Raw genomic sequence first — 9,094 nt, 5'->3', positions numbered from 1 at the left:
ATAAATTGAAATCTTAATAAATCTTATTTTAGCGAAGATTTCACATAACCGGGATGGATACAGAATACGGGCGTGTTATGTGCCTCACACACTACCACTCTGGCTGCAATTGTTTCATAGTTGCACCGCCTGAGCTCAGCTGCCGGTCCTGTATTGAGGTTGTTTCTGCATAGTCACGTGGGTGGCCCTTTAACTTTCCATAGAGAGGCCTCTGTATGTCACATGATGGACATGATAAAATGAAACAGCACAAATAGAAAAGCGAAGTGTGCCTTGGGCTACAAAAACACTGCGAAACTACGCAGTCGTCTGCAAACATCCCACACACGCACACACGGCGGAGCTGGGAGGCCGTGGCGAGGCGGGAGCGAAGGAAAAGCCCACGCGTTACGCCTCATCAAAAGGGATACCCGTCTTCGCATCACTGGAATTGCACCTGCCCGTTGTGATGTTTTGAACGAGGAAGATGAACTTTATGAGCATGGGTTTTATTCCATTTGAACCGGGAAGCGGAATGCCTGCGCAACAGGGAAACGTAAGTTTAGTCATTTATAGGATCCAAGCCGGTGGGCTAGAGTGTTTATGTTATGAATCTCGGCAGGTCGGTGCAGTGTACCTGTCTTTTTTTATTTAATAACAGGCTACAATATTCAAGCGGATTCGCCACTTAGTTTATTCGACTGATTTTATACTGATATATAAATGTCTCCATACAATTATTTGAGAGGTGGAATTCTGTTATTAGGAACAGAAGTTGCGCCATGTTTTTGTTGCTAAGAGAAGATTTTTGATCTTTTGCCACATGGCTCTGACACTCTTGTGTGCTTTTTCAATGTCCGCATTCCAGCTAATGTTGCGCAGATAAAATTCAAAGTTGAAGTAAACAGAGAGGGGGGGAGGGGGGGTTGAGATGATCTCTTTGCGTCTTAGAACTGTAGACGGAACTGTTGGTTTCTTGAGGACTGTTTAAACGTCGAGCTGTATCTAAAAGCAGCCGTGTGGGTTCTGAAATAGATTTTTTGAACGCTGGTTTCTAACATGGAATCGGTTCAACTAGACCTCTCTGATTTTAAGTGAAGAGAAATGGAATAGTTCTGCTCGCATGATGGGCTGGCTATATGCTATTACGTTGTGTGTAGTTAATTCTGTGAGTTTGCACATGCTTATTGATTGATTCAAGGTTCACCCAACATCTCTGTCAGATTACGAGGGTGTCATGAGGTTCCAACTGACGCGAATGCATTCTATACATATATATTTTACTTGAAATAGTCATATTCAAGATCGCAGCTGATAAAATACGAGCTGAAAGCACACACGCACCCCCCACCATTAATTTACCATAATTTGCTGTTGACATGCGAGTGTGTAAATTATACAGTATGACAATGAAATCTGGAAAATATATGGACATTATATGAATTCCCACGCTTACGAGCTACGATTATTTGTGATTTCCTGTTTTTGTTCCGCGAATAACAATGTTTAAGTTACCCTGCGTCACAATATCACTTTAGGGAATCTCGGTTTACGATGATCTTGATTTCTGCATTTTTTTTGCCCATTTCTAAGTTTTATGGACTCAACCAAGCACGCCTAGTTTTCTGCAGGGCTATCCTGACAACCTGTTTATGCTGTCGGATGTTTAGTTGAATTTCTTAATATTAAATAATATTTACAGTGATTTTGTTTCAGTAGTGTATTATTACTGTCTTTATCATACTTTGCATTTTCCATCGGTTCTCAACATCTAATTAAATATATCTAAAGTATCATATTAATTATAGAGCTAAATCAACATATACGGCTTTACAGACTTTGTTTGAAAGCAGAAATCCTATATACCCGTAGCAGTATTTACTACCGTACCCTAGGTGGGGCTGCTCTTTATTTTTCGTGTCCTAGATCCATCCCCCAGAATTAACAGTAGTTGCGGGTGTGTGGCAATAACAGACGTCGTCATCATCAGCTCCTGGTTGGAAAGGTACAGTGCGCCGTGATAAAAACAACAGCACCTGACTTGCCTTATGGGAGCGCGCATTTGAGCTCATGCACGCTGGACCAGCGCGAGCATCATCGTTCACGTGAACGTGCAAAGAACTGCCTAGAATGGGACATTATCCGTACACGGTATGTAGTACAGTAACACAGCAGATGTTCAGAATGCGAAGACTTTAACATCGGACAGCATTATTGGTGGTGTTTAGAGATGTGGTCGACGCGGTTCAGTTAAAAAAAAAAACGGCACGTTTGTTATTATAGCTTTTTTTTGCCTAGTCAAATTTGGATGAAAATACAGATCTTCTAAAATTGTATTGCCTACTAAGGTCTCTTAATCGGGATTGGATTTAACGAATGTGCAAGCCAGTGCCTAAAGAGGGAATGTGTACTTACTGTGTAGTACTTGAATGGGTTATATGAAGTAAAAATAACTCGACAGAGTTTATTATTCAATCTGAGCTTTTTACATCTTGTTTGGATTTCAACTACAGGTACTTGATGTTTTATGTTCTGGTTTCTAAGATGTTGAAGGTCAATTTCAGTTTGTAAATCTGTATTCTGACATTTAGATGAGGCTCAAAGCGTTATTTTTACCTTGTATAGCAGCACTGTGTATAGAAAAACAAAACGTATTCTTAATTCTTCTCAAATTATTAACCCATTAATATCTAAACTTTTCTAAGAATCTTGTTTTGGTAGAAAAACATAAATGAAGCTGCAAATAAATGGCTTTGGAATCCTGTGTGGGCAGTGGGCCTTATTATTAATATATTGTTTAAATAAATATTTAGTTTTTAAGAGCTTAGTTGAAAGCGAGGTCAGCTTGTCTTAGCAACTGTATGTTATGTAATGGTGTTAAATGCTGTATTTTGAGGAGTGCATGGTTATAATAACATCTCTGCTTTATACTTTTGAAAATGTTCCCAGCATAACTGCTTGTATACTCAACATTTATGCATTTTATTCATTTGGGAGATTCTATGAATATTTGTATTTGTTCACATGAATGTGTTAGCGTTTCCATTTTTCTAATGCGGAGGTGTTTGTCATTACTTCAGAATAGCAATCAAAATGTCTTCAGCCGTCTAGGGAAAATTCTCTGTGGGAGAATTTTACGGCTTTTAGTTGTTTTTCGTCAGTGTGCCCAGGAAGATAACTTTTCAGGCCTTCATATTTATGAATATGTCAGAGTCAGTAGCCTACAGTATAGTGCAGTTGATTTGATTATGCAGTGACTTGTGCATAAATTGGGCAGGGCAACAGCCATTAAACTGAACTGTTCGACGCTTCTGATCAGTCCATATTGCCGTCTTTGCTAGTAGGCTGTGCAGTTGTGCTGAGCTCTATGTGAAATGCAAGAGGTTCAATAATATGGCAATAAAGTTGCACTTTTATCAGCCCACCTTCTGATAATTCATTCAATAAAAGCATGGCGATGCAGAGATGGCGACGGCGAAGCACATACTGTAATTGCATTCATGTGAAGGTGTGGGTGCATAACTGTGATGTGATACGTTTGAAAACATTAAACAAATGCTCCATCAATATGTAAGCAGAAATGAGAAAAGAATCACCTGGGAGGACCGAACATGGGGAAATGTGTTAAATGGCTCTTTATATACATGATGTATAACAACAGTAGCTATCTGTCTCTGTCCATCTGTTACTGTTAGAGTTGGGACATGTTTTTGGACGGGTTGGTGTATGGCAGTCTATAATGAAATGACGGTGAACTTCTAATGATTGTACGTAATTATTCCTCATAGCTTATTTATTTTCATTACCTTATTAGCCTTAAGACGCGTGCGCTGGACTAACCAGCAAAGATGTCTGTCAAATGGAGTAACTTGTTTTCTCTTACGTTTGAGTCAAAGAAATTGAATTGTGAGGTACTGACTTGGCTTGTGTCAGACTCACAGAGGGAGGCAGTGGATGCGTTGGAACTGACAGCCAGATTTTACTGGGTGACTGCCATCTACAGCCGTTTAGAGTTTCTGGATTCATAAAACTACAGATACAGACTTCCACCCACACACATGCAACTCGTTTAACTTTAAAAATAAACAGTTTTTATAGGAATATGACTATTGTTAAGTTTTGGCACAGTGCTATTTTGATCTCCTTCATTCCTAGACAGGTGTGCATTTTTCTGCCTGCTCAGTCTCTGCCTCTTGCTCCCAGGCTGATATGTTGGTTTTGCTGTGTGTTCAGTACTTCTCGAGTAATACTGACAGGTTCAATTGAAATGTTGATGCTGTGCCCAACGCGCAGATGGAAGCAAATCTGTATGCAGAAATACATCATATTATTTAACTGTCTCAATTATTTATTCTGGATCATAACTGAGCACAAACACATACAGAATGTGAGGTCTGAACAGGCGTTCATTTATGTAACATTTATTTCAATGCTGTTCCTTGCCATGACAGTGCTGACAGTTTCTGTATTGTGGGGTAGCTGTTGGAACTTTGGACTGGTGGGTTGTGGTTTCATATTCTGCATGGGATATTGGTATATTGAACCTTTCAGTATGATATTTCACACTGAATGTTCCAGGAAATGCCCATCTGTCAAATGAGAACCTTTTCAATTAACCTATCTTGTTAAATAAAGGATTATAAATACATCCTGCACCGGGAACTGTTTTTTTTTGACAGGATAAATCTTTCACTGGAATTTGTGCATAACCGTATCAAGAGCCTTAAGAAATCACTGCTGTACTTGTTTAGATTATTTTGTATTGTTATTAGTCTTTGTCTATATTTAGCAGACTTGCTATTTATTAGCCCAAATCTTAATAAAATATTAATTTAGCAAAATCTCAAAGACGGTGATTTTTAGGTACCCCATTAATATTATTAATAATTATGATAGTTCAGACACAGAAGTGCTCAGAGTGTAGTTAGTAAGCACAGAAGTGGTTCAGTAGAAATTCAGTGCTTTGATTTTTAGGATTAAAGGCTATTTTAAAACCTATGGAGTGTTAGTCATGAGTAGTGGAGGTCTTGTAATACATTACTAATTAGTATTTATAATCCAGGTTGGAGTGCTGCTTGTTGTAGTAAAACGGAAAGCGGTTCATATTTGCAATAATTAGTTTTCCTCTCGCATGCAGTTATGTAAGAACTTCACAACACTTTATTCTAAAAATGTTATCTAATCAAGTCTGAGTTTTTATATCCCATAATGTCTTGTAGAATAAAAAGAGAAAAACAAACGAGAAAGCTAGACTCTAAATTGGGGGTGTCCAAACACTGGGCCTGAAGAACCACAGTACAGCAGGTCTCTCCTGTTCCCACAAATTTGTGCAGACTTGGATCGTGTTGGTTTTGATTAACTTTGCGAACTTGATTCACTTTAAATCAAGAGAAACCAGTTGGGGTTCTTAGATCTCACAAATTTAACTCTCCATACAGTTTGCGACAACTTGGAAACTTGCAGTACTTTCACAAAATTCAAGACTTTGTGCTTAATGTAAACTTTTTCTATGATGTCAATGAATGTATTTTGTTATCGAGATTTAATAACTGGTCTGAAAAATTGGGACTACAGTTCCCCTTTAGACAGTGTCCTACTGGCCACTGCGGGTTGTGCAGAATTATTCATTGATACCATCTTCAGTCTAACTACAAAAGCCTGCAGTGATTGTAAGGATATTTTTCTTTTTCTTTCTTTCCAATTTTTTAAAAAATGGCTTTGGCCGAAGACTACAAGGTCAAGCATCTCCAAATTTTGGCAGATGCACAAGGACAGAGAGATGACTTAATATGTGACAAAAGTCAGCGTTCCATGTCAACAAAGTCTGACTCTCGCATTTGAAAACTTCTTCAGAAACTTAGCAGCCTGTTACCACCTTGACGTTTGATCTTGATGTCGGTACCGAGGCAAGTTTGGGCCTGCCTCGGGTGAGAGACATCCAAGCCAGGTTTCTACTGTACCTGTAGGTGGTATTAGTGGACCAGTAGGAAGCGCTTTTCCTCCTGGAACAGAAGTTCCAAGGCAGTGCCCCATTATGGTGACTGGGGGCGACTGTGTGTTTTGAGTTGCCTTCTTTCAAGTGGAATATTAAACTGAGATCTTGACTGCTTGCTCATTAAAAGCCTATAGCAGTTTTAGAAATGTTAGGCATGTTAACCCTGGTGTCCTGGTTAAATTCAACTAGGGGCTTTTACAATCTGACTTGTAAAACGTGAGGTGATTATTGTATTATCATCTTTAAGAATTTAACTTTAAACTTAACTTAAAGTTTTTCAGGCATCATCCTTGTCATATTACTTTTGAATAGGTGTGATCGTGTGTGACTAAATGGCAGCACATAAAGCGATCAAGTTTAAGTGTAAACGTCAAACACTGTACTACAGAAACTGTACAGTCAGCTAAGTTCAAACTTAATTAGAACCATCCTGGAAAAACTAAAATTGGAATTCCAAAATATAATTACAGTATTATACAGTGGAATTTGTGTGTTGACCACCACTGATCGTGATCAAACACCATATAACTGATCAACTTTAAAATTGGCAAGTACCATATCAGGCACTTGGTTCTTAGCATGTGCATAATATAGTAATTGACCTTCTACATACTGTAGTTTTACTGCAGTATTTCTTTGTGGGGCTTTTTTTAGCATGTCATGGTTACACCTTCGGAGAACACACAAATAATTATTGCAACCACATTTCTGTATACTGTGCGTTCTTTCTCTTTTGTGAATGTTGTATACGTTTTTTAGTTTTGTTCTCTACTCTTTCATTCTGTGCTCGAGAGATTGTATTGTGCTACACAAAATGCTGTAGGTAGCTAATTTTTGAAGGTATCTTGCTTTCATGCTTGTATAGGTAAAACATCATGCTTATTATTTTTAACAAAGTTGCATCATATTTTTCCACATTCATGATGGGTTCAAAAATTGACATTGTTGTTATATCAGTAAAATGTTCAAGACTATTGTCAGAATGCACCTTGGAACACTACTGAATGGATTTTTACAACTGTGGTAAAGCAATAATACTTTAGAAAATGCTGCAGTGTTTTATTTTTAATCTGTGGATCAAAGGCTGTGCAGCAAAAATGGCTATAATTGAGGTCAGTGGTTTCAAGCTTGTATAGAATTTCCTGAAGAAGAAAGAGAGGTTTTTTTTTTACAGGGTTGCTTGACATGCATAATATGGCAATTCTTAGAAAAACCCAGCTGTGAATATGTTTTCTCTTAGCTTTAGTGATGTACCTCAGGACATGTGACACTGTTTACATCTCACTGCAGAGAGGGGGAAACTGGAGTGACGCACACTGCAGTCAAAGTAGCTGGTGCAATGCAAGTGTTTCAGCAAATCTCCTGTCCGAAGCACATTATAAAAGGATGCATAAAAATATTGACCGTTAGGGAAAAATTCCTGGGCATGTATATTTTTATACAATGTTAGCAGCTTATGAAACTGGCGTTTTAATAATGGAAATATTCATTACGAATTGTCCTTCTCACTAAAACCTTCCCCAGAGAGACTGTGAGTATGTCATACATTTAAAACCAGGCAATCTGCAATGGAAACACTCAGTATAGTTAATGCAGCTACAAATTAAAACAGCCGCCCAGCTAAATTAAGATGTGTGATTTCATTTATCTTTACATCCTGTTGTTCGAACAGGAGAATTTCTATTTTTGTTCGGAGTATAATATCCTGAATTAATTAAAAAAAACATACATTGCAGTGAGGGGATTGCATTTTGCTCTAAAAGCGTTAGGAAGAATTATTGTGCTTAATTAGCCAGTTATGTGTTCTGTTAGTCAAATTAATACATGCTGTTCAAGAGAATGTGCCTTGTAAGTCATGAGTTGATTTTGCACGTTATGACGCAGTTTCGATTTACAGTAATGATTGTACTCTGTAATTTCTATGGCTGTTTTTGGAGATGAGCTGCACAAATATTATTTAAATTTAATATAGCATCGGTAAAAGAGCACAATTTAGATATACAAAAGCTGATGTCTTTCTTAAAATAAATAACTGCAGGCCTCTCAGTTATGTTTTCCCCATGTGAACTGATCCCTCACATCTCTGCATCACTTAAAATAAGTTTTGTGCCGGGAGAATGTCAAATTGTCAGATACCGTTGTCCTGGTAATAATCTTGCACAGTATCCTGTAAGAACTTGTTGGATCCTGTTGGATCTCCATCGTGTCCTGGTCGATATCCTGAAGGAGGAACAGGATCCTAGCAACAATCTTGTGACGAATATGATCCTATTGCATTACTATGTGAACCCTGAATGCCTGGAATATTGATTATGGATTCTGAGGAAATAAGGACACGTTTCAAATTTGTCAGGATTCTGAACTAAATACCAGCATTAAAATCCTTAACTATCAAGAGAGTGATCTTACAAAAATATTTTTTTAAAAAAGCAGTCACGTTACATACTGTATTTTGTGTTTCTTTAGCAGATCCCCTTATTCATGGTGGCTTACAGTTCATCTATCATTTCAGCACATTTTATGTTATTCGCATAGGAAGCTCTGACATTTTGAATAAGTTAATTAAATGGTGCTTGTGAACAGGAACTGCTTCTCTGCAGTGAAATAAACCTTGTTGGTTTAAAAGATTGTGCTAGTTTTTGCCTATGCTGTCATATAGAACTTATTTTGAAAGTTTATATGCAGTCTTGCACAGCATTTACCTAATAGATTGTGAGAATAGTTTTTGCCCAACAACCTCATAGATTTTATTTGGAGTGGGCCACCTGAACCTGTACCAAAGGTAAACAATTAAAAACTTTAGTATTTTTAAACATGGGTATAATAGCATTTTAAAGATAAAATATTTCTGATAATAAAAGTGCTTGAAATTCTTGCATGCTAAAAATAAAATATTTGTTATTAGAAAAGTGGTTACTTGTAGCCATTTAAAATTACACAATAATAACATAGAATTTGATTGGAGACTAGAAATGTAAATACAAATAGCATCTTCAATTCTGTCTTTTACAACATTTACTGATTAAATCAAACTTCACCAGATATCGGATCTTACAGGGTCTTATATAGACTCCTGTGCCAAATTCCTAAAAGGGATTTTACAGACTCCTGTGCAAGATC

At 37.4% G+C, this 9,094-nt stretch overlaps 1 long non-coding RNA gene across 2 annotated transcripts in view; it reads left to right on the top strand.

Annotated features, from left to right (window-relative positions):
- The first annotated feature begins 221 nt into the window (after positions 1-221).
- The window catches only part of LOC107077993 (uncharacterized), a 99,831-nt gene continuing 90,958 nt past the window's right edge, over positions 222-9,094 (top strand). For both annotated transcript variants that reach the window (XR_011190094.1, XR_011190093.1), the window contains exon 1: positions 222-535. This is a non-coding gene — a long non-coding RNA (uncharacterized lncRNA). The remainder of the gene's footprint in view (positions 536-9,094) is intronic.

This window comes from Lepisosteus oculatus, chromosome 7, assembly GCF_040954835.1.
Source record: "Lepisosteus oculatus isolate fLepOcu1 chromosome 7, fLepOcu1.hap2, whole genome shotgun sequence".
NCBI lineage: Eukaryota > Metazoa > Chordata > Actinopteri > Semionotiformes > Lepisosteidae > Lepisosteus > Lepisosteus oculatus.
Note: the sequence above shows the minus strand (reverse complement) of the source record. Positions and strands in the feature narration are given on the sequence as shown.